A 15,870-nucleotide genomic window follows, 5' to 3' on the forward strand; every position below is an offset into this window, starting at 1 on the left:
CATCCACCAACTCCTTTAGCACCACCAACTCCTTTAGCACTCTCTTTCTCCACTTTAGCACTCTTTCTCCACAGAGGGCTGGTCACCTCCTCCCCATGCTGTGCTGCCCAGTGCAGTAGTCTGGGAGCTGACTTTGTTTGTGAAGACAGAGGCAAAAAAAGCATTGAGTACATTAGCTTTTTCCACATCCTCTGTCACTAGGTTGCCTCCCTCATTCAGTAAGGGGCCCACACTTTCCTTGACTTTCTTCTTGTTGCTAACATACCTGAAGAAACCCTTCTTGTTACTCTTAACATCTCTTGCTAGCTGCAACTGCAGGTGTGATTTGGCCTTCCTGATTTCACTCCTGCATGCCCGAGCAATATTTTTATACTCATCCCTGGTCATTTGTCCAATCTTCCACTTCTTGTAAGCTTCTTTTTTGTATTTAAGATCAGCAAGGATTTCACAAAATATTGTTATACAGCTCTTAAACATACGTCTAACAAGTAATTTATAAAATCTTTATAGTGTTGGTTTTTTTAAAGCAATCCTGCTTTAAATCCAATGAAAAACAGTTAAGGGTCAGTGAAACTTTCTGAAAAGCTCAGAGATTACTGTCCAAAAATACTCATGCTGAGTTACACTTCGATATTTATTACTGTGTGTGACATATATTGTTTATATGTGAAGATTCTTTCTGTCTAGCAACTCTGGAAAGTCAGAAAAGGCAGAAAATCTTAGCGTAAATCTCTCTTGATTTTTCTTGATTTCTCAGAAATCTAATATAGATGACCCCTGCTATGTTGAACTTTTCCACAGTGAATTCCTTAGGATTGTAAACTTTTCCTCAAGGTCTACTACCTTTCAGTCTATCCCACCAAATCACAAGCACTTTGTAATGAGATACTATTACAATGAGGAATCGTTAGCAACATAGACTCCTTGTCCAAGGAGTAATGGACAAATTACTCCTTAATTAAGCGTTTACCATCTGTTCCATTCCCATTTAAGACTGCAAGAAGAACATATTTTACAGTTACATCAGTAAAAAAATTAAATGATTGGAGTACACAGTACGGTTTATACGTATTCATTTAGACAGTGTAACATATAATGGTAATGGTGATGTTTTCTCCTTGCTCTGGGCCTCTATGAAGGAGAACAGTTAATTTCTGACACAATAAATTTGGACTTATTTTGATGCATTAAGTACATGAAAGACTTTTTTTTCCCTCCAGGTTTCATTGGATGTACATCTTTGTCTCAGAGCATCCTGGCGGGATCCTGGAAGCAAAGCTTAGCTCATTCTACAACACGTGGAGAATTAAAGGATATCAGAGGCATTAAAAACTGACAACTGCAATTTTAATATGCCAGGTAAATGGAGCTATTTTGTGTCACTTTCTAAAGTTGTTAACAGTTATGCCATGACTACGATTTACAGAAAAAGGACCTGCTGGTAGCTATTTAGAGGGAAAACAATGATTTTTCCTGCAAACTCATGCCCTGGTAAATTACAGTAAAGACTGATAGAATAGCAATTAAATGAAAGAAAATCCAGTGGCATCATTAAAGGATGCAGTTAGGGGAAAACTTTTTGTGATAAATATGCAAGTAAATCCTTTCCCTTCCATTCTCTCTTTCCACTGTTTCTTCCTCTCCAGGCTTTTAAAGTATTGTTTCAGTATTTTAATAGCTATACAACATGTACAAAATTTCTTTGCTGCTGTTTTTGAGTTCAAAATAAATTAATACCTGCAGCAATAATGCACAATAGATTTATCTCTGAATTAACTTCACACTTACATTTGATCAGGAGAGCATCACTAGTACCAGGCTAAGACCAGTTGTTCTACTTTCCATGAAGGTTCTCTTTTCTGATCAAAAAGATTGGGCCAGATTCTGAACTCTGTTACCTTGGTGTACCTTGATTGAAGTCAGGTGAAACTAAGATCCAAATTCTTCTTCTTGTAGCAACTAGGAGTCCTAGTCATAAATTACGACCCCCATTGTGCTAGGTGCTGTACAAGCAGTCTGGCCTGCTGTCTGTTAATTACCAATTCTGCCTAAGTGCTTAGTCATAACCTTTGTAGTGCTATAATGGACTGACATCAACCATTTGCGAGGGGGAGCTCTTCTGATGATTTTAGGAGGCACTGACTCTAGAATGACTGGTTCAGCCATATGAAGAATAGAAATGGCAGGCTTAGCAGAACAAGACAAAATACATTAGAGAGAGATTTGTGGCAACCATGAAAACCACCTGTAATAGAAATGGAAAAGTGGAAAGACAATCAAACCAGAATATACAGAAGCTGATTGCTAGATCATTCCTACAATTTTTATCTTACTGAAGACAGATTTTAAAGATTGCTCAATATGAGCTATTTTCAATATCTTATGGACGTACTTTTGGCTAGTACCTTTCCCCTCAATATACATAAGTACTTTTCTTGGGGGGGTTGGTTTTCTTTGGAAGAGAGGTGCCACAGGGGCTTTTGTGTTTAGTTTAGAGAAGGCAAGGTAGAAGAGGTGAGTCCTGTGCTTGGCAAAGTCTGTGACGGTCCTTAGATCCTGTAGGAATTTCTTCCACAGTCTCAGACTGGTCCCTGAGAAAACTCTGTCTTCTGTGTAGACAAACTTTATCCTTATGAGAGAAAATTCCACTGTGCCAGAGGAGTGGCATTGTCGACCACAGTCTTCATCCCAGAACAAAACACTTTCAAACATCCCTTTCAAAACAAAACCTCCTGAGCCCAATTATTCAATTATTTTCTTTCTGTAAATCATCTTTTATGTTTCAGTCTGGGTCCCACAGACCCCACCAGTGGAGGCTGCCTGACTGTTTGTTTGAAGTGATCGGAGGTTTGGCTTGTTAGTAGTCTGAGGAGAGATGGATTAGTGGGCAGAATGCAGATGAGGTGGTTAAAAGTTCATGATAAATACAATTTATGATTTTGTTCTATAATTTATAACATAGATCATGGATATAACCACTGTGTGTGTATGGGCACATGTACATATACATGGGGTATCTATAGATGTGGGTTGTTTATGTATGGGTTCTATAGTAAAAAAAGAATTAAACAGTTGTAACTGGTTTCAGAGTAGCAGCCGTGTTAGTCTGTATTCGCAAAAAGAAAAGGAGTACTTGTGGCACCTTAGTGGTAGCTGACATTTTGCTGATATAGTACAGAATCAGCTCGGGTGTCCTGTTTAGAAGTAGATAGCTTGACATAGGAAATACATCCCACAATTGAAATGAATGGAAAAATCAGAAACTTTCAAAATCTTGAAAAGTTCTGTTTTTTTTTTAAGAAACTTGTTTTATTTAACAGTGGTTTAAGTGTATAACATTGTTTATTTTGCCTAAGTGAAGGTTCTCTTCTAGTGGAGAAATCAAAGTTCTTCTCTTTTCCTGTGTCGATTTTATATTTTGTATTTAGGAGGTGATAACATTTGGGCCATACTGGCTATAACTATTCTTTACTGTGTCCCTTGGGAGTTCAAGCTCTGAAATGAAACCAGAGCTGCAGCTGTGGCAGTAACCATGTGGCTTTTCTAACGAGAAACAACTTGCTGTTTTTTCCCCCTCAGGCTAAACTTGTGCTCTACACAAAAAAATAAAGACTCCAAATCATGGTTAGGCCACAGTCTTCTGAAATCTTTCATTTGGATCAAAGAATGTATCCTTAAATTGGACTTAATGACAACTTGGTGGGAGGGGGGAATGTTGGGCTATGAATGACACGTTTGTATGTTGAGATGCCGCTGTAGAAAAAATAACATCTTTTGTCTATTCTGTTTGTTAATCCCCAAACTTCCTATGAAATAGAAATATTTTTTAAAACAGTATTCAATACAAATACATCATCTTTTTATACAAATTGTAGATATTTAAATAAGTGGATTTATTGGAAAAAAGTTTAAATTCTTCAGATTTAGCTTTGCGATAAAAAATTGGTTAATTTTCGGCAGAGTTTGAATACCACATACTGTTTAATTAATTCTAACACATCACCCATTGATGGGTTAATTTTGTGTATATGGAATTCTATGCTAGACATAATTTTGCTTTGGCAGCCGTATTTACTCCAGTAGGCTAATTGCTGGGAATCCCAGTTGTTAAGATGAGTTTATGATGTGTTAGCAAAAACCAAAAAAACAGCTGACAACCACACACTTTGTTTTCAGGACAAAATTTATATTTACACTCATTTTTTTAAGTGATGTTGAACTATTAGAACGCAGAAGAATTCACTTAAGAACAATGTTTTGTTATAAAATACTACTTTTTAAAATTTCTTTTGTACTACAGTTTACTTAATACTTCTGTCTATAATACAGCTAAATGGAGTAAACTAGGTAAACTAAGATAAGTCTATTTTTGTAGGTTCTTATATTGCCCTCATCACCATATTATCTGAACACCTTCCAGTACAGAATTAAGCAACATGACTAACATCTGTGATTATTCTCTCTCAAGTCCTATCTTATACCACAAAGCTAAATTCTGATAGGGGCTCAATCTTTCAGGCAAAGGCATAACAATAGCAAGTGGCTGTGTAGCTCCTTCCTGGAAGGGCCTAAAACAGCCCTGGGAGAGATCTGGGGCAGGGGAAAAGCTGGGCTGATTGGCAGAGCAGCCGCATCTGGGGCCACGCCCAAAACAGACCCAGCGGGCCTTATAAAAGCCAGGGAGGCCAGGAGCAGAGGAACTCTCTCTCTAGCCCTGAGAGGGAGGAACCTGGCTGCACAGACCTGACTAGAGGACCTAGTTTGGAGCAGGGCTGGGGAAAGGCCCGGGGAGCTCGGGCCTAGGAAAGCCCCAGGCTGCAGACCTGGGAAGGCCTATTAGGTATGGGGGTTGCAGGGGCAGCCAGGGGTAGGCAGAGGCAGCAGGTCCAAACCCCCTCACCTGTGATGAGTGACTTATAGTGCAGTCTGCCCCAGGGAGCAGGGGCTAGTTGGTGACTGGCAGTAGCTCATGACTGAGGTGAGGTGGGGATAGTGTGGAGGGGTTTCCCTGGGAGGGGGAGACCCAGAAGTGTGGGGGTACTGCCAGGGGGCAGCACCCAGTTAAAGGGGCACTGGGGTCCTGGGAGGGACACGGGAGCCAGCAGCAAGGCGAGACACCGGCCAACAGAGGGCGCTCCAGAGGCTGGAATGCTAATTCCCTGAGACAACCAGCAGGAGGCGCTGCCGGTGAGTCTGCGCCCGGTTACAGAGTGATGGAGAATGCAGGCATGTGCGGTCCGCCCCTGATACTAGGGGCCGAGGCAAGGACTGTGGACTATTGCCCAAACATTTGAATTTGCCAAGAAAAATCATGCCAAACCAACCTAATTTCCTTCTTTGATGGGGTTACTGGCTTAGTGCATAAGGGGAAGCTGTAGAGGTGATATCTTAATTTTTAGTTATGCCTTTGACACTCCCATGTGATATTTTCATAAGCAAACTAGGGAAACATGGTCTAGATGAAATTACTGTGAGGTGGGTGCACACAACTGATCGAAATACCATTCTAAAAGAGTCGTTATTAATGGTTTGCTGTCAAACTTGGAGGATGTGTCTAGTGATATACAGCAGGGCTTTGGTACTAGTCAATATTTTTATGACTTGGATGATGGAGTCGAGAGTATGCTTATAAAATTTGTGGATGACACCAAGCTAGGAGGTTTTGCAAGCACTTTGGAGGGCAGGATTAGAATTCACAATAACCTTGACCAATTGGAAAATAGGTCTGAAATCAACAAGATGAAAATCAATAAGACAAATGCAAAGTACTACACTTGGGAAGGAAAAATCAAATTCACAACTACACACTGGGGAATAACCGTCTAGGCAAAAAAAAACCTGGCCTATGAGGAAAGGCTAAAACACCTGGGCATGTTTAGTCTTAAAGAAAGAAGATGGTGGAGGTACTTGATTAGCCTTTACCTATATTAAGGACTGTTATAAAGAGGACAGTGATCAGTTGTTCTCTATGCCCACTGAAGATGGGACAACAAGTAATCAGATTAATCTGCAGGAAGAAGATTTGGGTTAGGTATTAAGAAATCCTTTCTATCTAAAAGGATAGTTAAGCATTGGAATAAGCTTCCAAGTCAGGTTGTGGAATCTCTGTCACTGCGGGTTTTAAGAACAGGTTAGAGAAACAGTCTTCAGGGATGGTCTAGGTATACGTCATCCCGCCTCAGTGCAGGGGGCTGGACTAGCTGACCTCTGAAAGTCCCTTCCACCAATACATTTCTGTGATTCTGTGAACATACGTCAGAGAGGGTAACTTATAATTGAAACGCTTACCAAGCAAAGTGGCAAATTCATCATCACTAGGGGTCTTTATCATAGGCATAGTTTGACTGCTATATTTGTGTGGGGGAGGGGAAAGCACGGGTGTGCATGCACGCATGTTCTGTTGGTTCACTGGCTTTCTCCCCCTGCCCAGAGTGGTACCTGGGCTACCAGTACTGGATGGGGGCGGGAGACAGACGACAGGCCAGGTTCATGGGGGAGTCTCAGCTGCTGCTGTCTCCTGTGGTGACCTGAGCAGCTTGGCTCACAGAAATGGGAGCATGGGGGGAGGGGAAGTGGAATGTGACTCCACATGACCCTCAATGCTTTGCCTCTGTTTGGGGGAGCAATGCCTCCCCTGCACCACCCCCAAACTATGTCCATGGTCTTTATCTTTTCAAAAGACAACCAATCTTGATTTAATCTGTAGCTCAAACCACAAGTTCTTGAGGTTGATGGTATTCTCTTATGGGCCAGAGAAGAAAAATTCCCTCCACTGCAGGAATTGCTGGGTGAAATTCTATGGCCAGAGTGGTGTAGAAGCTAGATTAAATGAACATACTGGACCACTATGGCCTTAAATATCTGTGAATCTATAAAAAAAAGTTCAGATATAAATCTAAGCAAAGGGAGCAGTCTCTTGAAATGTACAGTCACACTTTGGAAGCAGTTTGGTCTAGCAGTTTTTACATAGGACCATAAATCAGAAATTTTAGGTTTTATTACCTGATATACCATTGATTAGCAAGACATACTAGAATTTATTATCAAAAGACAGACATACAACTGATTGCTTAATTAATACAAACAGTTATAACTTCATTAGCAAATCATGCATGCAAGTTTAGGCTTTGGCCTAGATTTAATCATGATTTATTAATGCATAATCTGTCTCTATGTACTTATATGGCCCCCATTACTCAATCTAATGCATTTATCCTCAATGCTTCTGAGATAGGGAAGTACTAACATCTCCATTTTACACAAATTATTGAGGTTCATAGTATTCTATCAACTTCAGTGAACCTGGAGCTGAGGCCCATAGATTAAGGGCTACATTCCCAAAGGTGTTTAGGCATCTAATGGGACTTTCAAAGGCACTTAAGCAGGTTAAATGCCCACTTCCCATTGGAATCAGTTTTATCAACCTGCGTAGGCACTTTTGAAAATTCACCTAGGCACCTACCTGCATCTTTAGGTACCTAAATACCTTTGAAAAAAAACACGGCTGCTACTCTAAATACCTTTGAGAATCTGGCCCTAAATCTGTGATGTTTGATTCTCCGATCTAAGACCCAGGCTGAAACCCTAACCGCTGTACCATCTTTCCGCTCTACCACTCTTTAAAACATTGGATTCCTCCCCAAGAAAGCATGGGGTTTTCATTTCCTCATCTGCAAAGCTAAGTCTTTCAGAAACCATGATGGGGAAGATCAGGCCTAGGAGCTGGGGTCAGAACCAGAATCAAGTGCCCAGTGTGCTTTTGGAAAAAGGCTGGACCAGAAGCAGGACCGGAGCAAGAGCAAAGCTGGAGCTGGCTAAGGCTTGTGGAGTCTGTTACCACTAAAAAGCAAGAGAGAAATCCAGACCAGGGAGTGATGTTGAGCAGACTGCGCTGCTGTTTCTCCTGTGAGGCTTATATACCTGCCCTGTGAGTCACCAGACTAGCTCTTGACTTCTGGATTGGCTAGAGCATGCCCTAGGAATGACTCATCAACACATGTGGCTTAATCAGGGTCTAGTTGCTTTTAAGAACAGCTTCTCATCTTACAAGGCCTGCCAATGTGTGTGCATTTGTTTTGTTTTTTTGGTCTGAAAAGATGTGGGAGGATTGACTATAATATCTTCCCCAACCAGCTGGAAAAGAGGGGTTAACATTCTAATTAAATAATGGATTTGTTAGATTCCATAGAAATCTTAGTCTGCTTTGAAGAACACAAAAATAGTAAACACATGTCCAACTTTGAAAATCTGGTCCTATTGTATGAGTCTTATAGCAAATATTCTGATTTTCTAGGAACCAGATATGAGAGGAAATAAGTGATTCTTACTTCCTCTACTTTCTTGCTTTCCACCCACTCTTTTGCCTTCCTTTCTTGCATTTTAAATAGTTTATTTTTATGACAAAATGAAAACTAAAAACATCATCTTCTGTTTCTGAATTTATATAAATCGGATTAAATTAAATTTAAACCTACTGGTATGTGTTGAGTTGAAAGAGACTGAGATTATAAAGAGGAAAACTGCCTCAGAATGAAAGAGGTGAATACCTCAAGGACCCCAAATAAATTAGGAGAGAGCAAAACTTATTATTTCATGCAATCACATTAACTCATGTCAACATTCTAATTTCATGACAACTGGCAAGAGATGTCACATGTTAATGTGAATTACTGTGTCAGCGGAACAAAATTTCTAACCTGAATAATGGCTCATGTTGCGTCACCCCACCGGCTTATCTGTTCCAGAATCTACAGATATAATACTGTGTGTATGAAATGAACTCTATCGACATTGTAAAGACAAAATCAAGCACCTATCTCTGAGTTATCTCTGAGTTATCTTCCGCAGCTGTAAGAGTGCCATTAGGGTCCCCCCCTGCCCCGACACATTGCTTAATACTGAGATGTGGAAATAATGGCTATAGGTCAGTATCTACTCATGAGACCTCAGCAGAAGAATGTATAGCTGAAAACAACATTGAGTTTAAAGCAGGGCACTAATAAACTTCCAATGCACCGGAATATCACGCCAGGATTTTAGACATGCAGGATACAAACAGCAGATGCTGAAGTACTTAAATGAAAATCATAGTGTAGATATTCAGCAGATGAATACAAAGTATCTATAGGGATTTTAGAAGGAAAAAATAATTTCCCTCCCTAGTTATATCAAATTTTACTTGTTTTTATTTCAAAGCCCGCAGTTATGATCCCAATAACCATTACTAGGAGTTTACACTACCTTGCCGTGTTCCTTCATGCAAGGATTTTTTTTTTTAACTGACAGCCTTTTCTACTTTTCCCCTTGCTAAATATAAACTACTGGCATTATATATATTTTAATATACATTTTCTACAGAGAATAAGTATAATAATGACTTGCACAAAATAGCATGACTAACATGGGAGATATGCTTACATCAACTCTAGAAAATTAATGTTTCTAGAGATATTCCAGATGCCACAACGATTTCTGATATCATTAGAAGTTTCTCCAATGCCTGCTAGTCAGACTATATAAATTAGAGCAGATGGGATTTTAAAATTGTTTCCCCTTAGTGTTGCATGTTCTCTGAAAGTTACGGAACACCTCACCCATTCTTTTAGGATAAGTACAGTAGTTAATCTGCCTTCCATCTGCCTCATTAGTGTAGCCTGGCATGTGATTTACAAGATTCAAAACGAATATTCCATATTAGTCCCATCTCATAAAAAATGTATTTAAAGTAAAAAAGTACATGTTCTTCCTTTATAATTGATAATTAAACTCATATTTTACTTTGTTTAATCTTCTAACATTTCCTAGATATTAGTCAATTTGGCATATCTAATTTTTCCATGTTTTAAAACAAATACTTTCATGAAATTTCCGAAGCCTTCCAGATTCAGAGGCTCTATTGATCTTGGTATCATTCTCTTCCCAACATGGGGCCAGATTGGCCCCCCACCTGCAAAGGGAGAAAAATAGTTGAAACTCAGAACTTCCAAGGTTAAGTGTTTACTATTGCTTTGCCATTTGTAAATAACGTGGCTATTCCATACTCATGACAATCAAACCTTTGTACCACACAACTCCTTTGAAGAGGGAAATCTAATTTTCATTTTAAAACATGCAATAATCTGAACTATATTAAAGAAAATTGCCACTTGATGCCAGTAACCTTGCAAACTATCACCCAGTTTCCAACCATCACAGCAAATTAAATGAGAAGCTAGCTAAAAATACCCTTCAAGACCACCATCTGCATCCAACAGCCTGGATCTACCCCCTAATCAGGTTTCAGACCAGGGCAAGGTACAGAGAGGGCACCTGTTCTTTGGTGTCCACAATGGAAGTGCGTCCTGCTGGAACTGTCTGTCCCATTCAGTGGAATTGATCACCAAATAGCTGTTTGGCCTTCAAAAGGCTGCAAGAATGGACAGAAATATTCTTAAATGGTTCAGGATCCGGTGCTTCCTCTCAGACCGAACCCACAGAGTTGTAATGAGTAAACTGTTCCTCCATGCTTATTACATTCAGAACTAAATTTCAAACCCAGCTCTTTGAGTTTTCCTCCAATAGTGCATACACCAGCTCACTCACACATTTAATATTTTAAAAAATTGTTTATCTCCATAGAAGGAAAAAAGAGAGAGACAGAGAGAGAAATGTCCATTATGTCTTTATCAGGGGAGGCACTCGGATGGTATGGCTTTGGGCACTAAGGTTTGAAACTAGGCACATAATTATTTTATAAAATCCTGTAAGAAGTGACTACAGGAATTGTATCGGACATCAACAACAGATGTTAAAATATCCATCCGTTCTTTTGAATATTGTCTAACACAGAGCCTATCTGGTGGTGCTCGGTGCCCTGAATTCAGTCTTCACTAGAGCTTGGGGGGTGCCTTATACCTCACACGGTCTGACCCTTAAATTATGAGCTCTTTGGGGCAAAGACTTTGTATTTGTAAAGTACCATGTACATCTAAAGCACTGCAGAAAGAAAGGTAACTAATACTAATAAATACTTCACGGTGTAACTAATTTGGTCAGGCTTGCTATGCACTGGATTCTGTAGCAGGAGACGGGCAGCTGCTATAATAGATAAGGGATCCTGGAAAGACACTTTGCTGGATAAATTCTACAAGTTGTTCTAACTTGCAATGGTACCTGCCAGAGACAGAGGTTTAATAGCATACTCTTTTGTTTCCAGTTGCCTCTAACTTCTGTCTACTTGTTTGTTTGTCTTCAGAATGTTAGCTCTTTGGGACAGCAACTTTTAACTTTTTGCCTGTTTGGAAAGAACTTAGTGCATAATAGGCAAAACCACAGACAAATAACAAACCGTGTCTTTCGCTCTATTCATCGGGTAACTAATTTGTTGTGGTTCTACATTACAAATTCACATGCAGACTTCCAGTCACAGAATGGGCCATATCCTTTGTTAACCTGTGCCCCCATAGAATTCTACTGAAATCTCAGCAAAGTAAATGTATGAGTTGAGTTGAATATTGCATATCTGTGCATCAGTATAATATTGCTTTAGGTAGCCACAGATGCAGAGCTAACAATCTCTCTCCCCTCCAACTTTAAATGGGTGACAGACAGCCTGACTACACACAGTCAAAAGAAAGAGGATGGAGTTCCAGATTCCTGGCTCCCTTAAACATGCCACAACCTTCTGCTCTGCAGAATTATTCTATTTGGTTGATCCCTTGTATGTCTATAGACCATATTAGCTGGCCAAAAATTTGAAATGCCATTTTGGAAACTGCAAAGATGCCTAATATTTTTCTTCTGCTTATCCCAGTTCGAGGTATGTCCCAAGGTGTTTGCAGATGATGGGAAGCTGCTTTGGAACCCACAGAATGGTTGGCAATGAATGGTTCATTCAGATTCACCCTGGCAGTCCGACTCCCAAAAACTGATGGTGTTGCCAAAGTGCCTGGCAAAGGAAGCATGTAAATAATTCCCAACTGTGCAGTTACATCTGTGATATTGGGCTCAGCTTAGTGACACAACATACCTACTTTTACCCACAAATTACTTTGTAGAGTCACAAGTGGATTTAGCTCGCTATTATTTTCACAGATGTAAGTGGCATGTTAATTAACTTTATCATGATGGGGGGGGGGGAAATCATATCAAGCACAGCCATTTCCATATAAGTAGCACTGAATGCAGCTTCCTGTGCTTGATTATCATGGAAGGGCTACTTGGTTGTACAGACAGGGAAATATGTATTTTTATGTAACTCTATTTGTATAACTATTGGAATAGCTATTAGTGCAGAAACATTTATGTTGCTACTGGGGATGCTGTACAGCTCGAAAAAATCAATACATTTTGAAATTATTCTGCTGTTTGTGTCCTGGTATTTCTGACACTTCCCTGAGGGAGTAATAGGCAAAAAGTCAGGGTGCTTCCTTACTTAATCTAATCCTCTGAAAGCAAAGGGCTTGGTCCTACATTCCATGTATACACAAAACCCAGATTTATTTTAGTTGCAGTTTTGGAGTGCTCACTATCCCTGAAAATTAGGCTATTTATTTAGATGACTAATTTCAGGTATTTTAGGCACTCAGGCATTTTCATACTGCTGTACATTCATCTAAGTACTAGAGGTGTGACAATTACATGCAAGAGATTTTGGTACCTATTATAGTCCACACGGCTAACTAGGGAGGGGGTTGAGGAAGAGGGCATTGTGGATCATCACTGAAGTCTTTTTATCCAGTCCTTGTGCCTATCCAACCTTAGCAGTTATTAAATATTAATACTTTTTTTCCTAGTTATTCCTTTCCTTCAAGGATCTCAAAGTGCTTTCCAAACATTTAGAAAGACAAGGTGGGTGAAGTAATATCTTTTACTGGACCAATGTCTGTTGGTGAGAGAGAGGCTCTTTCGAGCCACACAGAGCTCTTCTTCAGGTCTGGGAAAGGTATTCCAAGGGTCACAGCTAAATGCAAGATGGAACACATTGCTTAGGATAAGTAGTTAGTACCTGTTCTAAGGGATCAGTCAAGATAGAGTGACCCATTAACACCTCTTCAGTCATAGGACAAAAAGGGGGATTAGTAGTTACAGATTGTTTTAATAAACCATAAATACAGTGTCTCTGTTCAGTCCATGATTTTTAGTGTCTAGCAGAGTTATGTGCTAACTACTTATGCTAAACAATCTGTTCCATCTTGCATTTAGCTGTGATGCTCTGAATACCTTTCCTAGACCTGAAGAAGAGCTCTTTGTGGCTTGAAAGTTTGTTTCTCTTTCCAACAGAAGTTGGTCTAATAAAAGATACTACCTCATCCATCTTGTCTCTCTAATATCCTGGGACCGAGATGCCTACAACTGCATTCCAAACATTTGTTAGGTAAGCTTCACGACATGCATGTTAGGGATATAAGTGGTAGGGACTACATTGCCCAGCCATTAAAATGCAGCCACCTCTAAAGTGAAATGCTGTCATAAATATAAAGGGAAGGGTAAACCCCTTTGAAATCCCTCCTGGCCAGGGGAAAGCTCCTCTCACCTGTAAAGGGTTAAGAAGCTAAAGGTAACCTCGCTGGCACCTGACCAAAATGACCAATGAGGAGACAAGATACTTTCAAAAGCTGGGAGGAGGGAGAGAAACAAAGGGTCTGTGTGTCTGTCTATAGTCTGTCTTTGTCGGGGATAGACCAGGAATGGAGTCTTAGAACTTTTAGTAAGTAATCTAGCTAGGTATGTGTTAGATTATGATTGCTTTAAATGGCTGAGAAAAGAATTGTGCTGAATAGAATAACTATTTCTGTCTGTGTATCTTTTTTGTAACTTAAGGTTTTGCCTAGAGGGGTTCTCTATGTTTTTGAATCTAATTACCCTGTAAGATATCTACCATCCTGATTTTACAGGGGGGATTTCTTTATTTCTATTTACTTCTATTTTTATTAAAAGTCTTCTTGTAAGAAACTGAATGCTTTTTCATTGTTCTCAGATCCAAGGGTTTAGGTCTGTGGTCACCTATGCAAATTGCTGAGGCTTTTTATCCAACATTTCCCAGGAAAGGGGGGGTGCAAGTGTTGGGAGGATTGTTCATTGTTCTTAAGATCCAAGGGTCTGGGTCTGTAGTCACCTAGGCAAATTGGTGAGGCTTTTTACCAAACCTTGTCCAGGAAGTGGGGTGCAAGGTTTTGGGAAGTATTTTGGGGGGAAGGACGCGTCCAAACAGCTCTTCCCCAGTAACCAGTATTAGTTTGGTGGTGGTAGCGGCCAGTCCAAGGACAACAGGTGGAATATTTTGTACCTTGGGGAAGTTTTGACCTAAGCTGGTAAAGATACGCTTAGGAGGTTTTTCATGCAGGTCCCCACATCTGTACCCTAGAGTTCAGAGTGGGGGAGGAACCTTGACAAATGCAATAGTAGTTTAACGGTGTGTCCACCAACATTACCCAACAGGTTAGGTCAGGAAGCAAAAAAAAAAAAAAAGAAAAAAAAAGAAAAGAATATCCTCTTTAATTGAATCTGCGGGAGGAACTCAGAGGTAGAATATTATCTAAATTACAGTTTGGCCAGAACAACTGATATTTAACATGTCTACTATGCAGAAAAGTGATATGGAATCTTTACTGACAAAAGAAGTCAGGATCTCAGTTTTATCTGTCATATGAAAGACAGCAGGCCAGATTCTGACCACAGTTACATTGTTGTAATCCTCGGGCACCTCTACTGAAGTAACTATATTCATATCAGTGTAACTGAATATAGAATCTAGTCCTGCACCAGACAGGCACATTGATTCAGAAATGACTCCGAAGTAAGAACTACTTGGTAAGTTATCAGAACTAATTCCTGCAGCACTTGAAGTTTAATTTGGAATTTAAATTAACATCCGTTTCTACTTGCAATATATACAGGTATCGTTGCGGAGAGTGGACCAGATGATATGTCTGGGGCGAGAAAGCAGAAGGAGACTCCGCTGGTTGGAAGGCATGAGATGCGCTGTCCTGAGGTTGGGGGTTCCACGACCACCACCCCCAAGAGGAGAAGGCGGGTGGTGGTGGTCGGGGACTCTCTCCTCCGGGGGACTGAGTCATCTATCTGCCGCCCTGACCGGGAAAACCGAGAAGTCTGCTGCTTGCCAGGGGCTAAGATTCGTGATGTGACGGAGAGACTGCCGAGACTCATCAAGCCCTCGGATCGCTACCCCTTCCTGCTTCTCCACGTGGGCACCAATGATACTGCCAAGAATGACCTTGAGCGGATCACTGCGGACTATGTGGCTCTAGGAAGAAGAATAAAGGAGTTGGAGGCGCAAGTGGTGTTCTCGTCCATCCTCCCCGTGGAAGGAAAAGGCCTAGGTAGGGAGCGTCGAATCGTGGAAGTCAACGAATGGCTACGCAGATGGTGTCGGAGAGAAGGCTTTGGATTCTTTGACCATGGGATGGTGTTCCATGAAGGAGGAGTGCTGGGTAGAGACGGGCTCCATCTTACGAAGAGAGGGAAGAGCATCTTTGCCAGCAGGCTGGCTAACCTAGTGAGGAGGGCTTTAAACTAGGTTCACCGGGGGAAGGAGACCAAAGCCCTGAGGTAAGTGGGAAAGCGGGATACCGGGAGGAAGCACAGGCAGGAATGTCTGTGAGGGGAGGGCTCCTGCCTCATACTGGCAATGAGGGGCGATCAACAGGTTATCTCAAGTGCTTATATACAAATGCACAAAGCCTTGGAAACAAGCAGGGAGAACTGGAGGTCCTGGTGATGTCAAGGAACTATGACGTGATCGGAATAACAGAGACTTGGTGGGATAACTCACATGACTGGAGTACTGTCATGGATGGTTATAAACTGTTCAGGAAGGACAGGCAGGGCAGAAAAGGTGGGGGAGTAGCACTGTATGTAAGGGAGCAGTAT

At 40.8% G+C, this 15,870-nt stretch overlaps 1 protein-coding gene across 1 annotated transcript in view; it reads left to right on the forward strand.

Annotated features, from left to right (window-relative positions):
* The first annotated feature begins 1,235 nt into the window (after positions 1-1,235).
* The window catches only part of SPON2 (spondin 2), a 42,607-nt gene continuing 27,972 nt past the window's right edge, over positions 1,236-15,870 (forward strand). Inside the window, exon 1 of the mRNA XM_084626534.1 lies at positions 1,236-1,359. The gene's annotated coding sequence lies outside the window, so the exon portion shown is untranslated. The remainder of the gene's footprint in view (positions 1,360-15,870) is intronic.

Source organism: Lepidochelys olivacea (assembly GCF_965140295.1).
Source record: "Lepidochelys olivacea isolate rLepOli2 genome assembly, chromosome: 4".
Classification (NCBI taxonomy): Eukaryota; Metazoa; Chordata; order Testudines; family Cheloniidae; genus Lepidochelys; species Lepidochelys olivacea.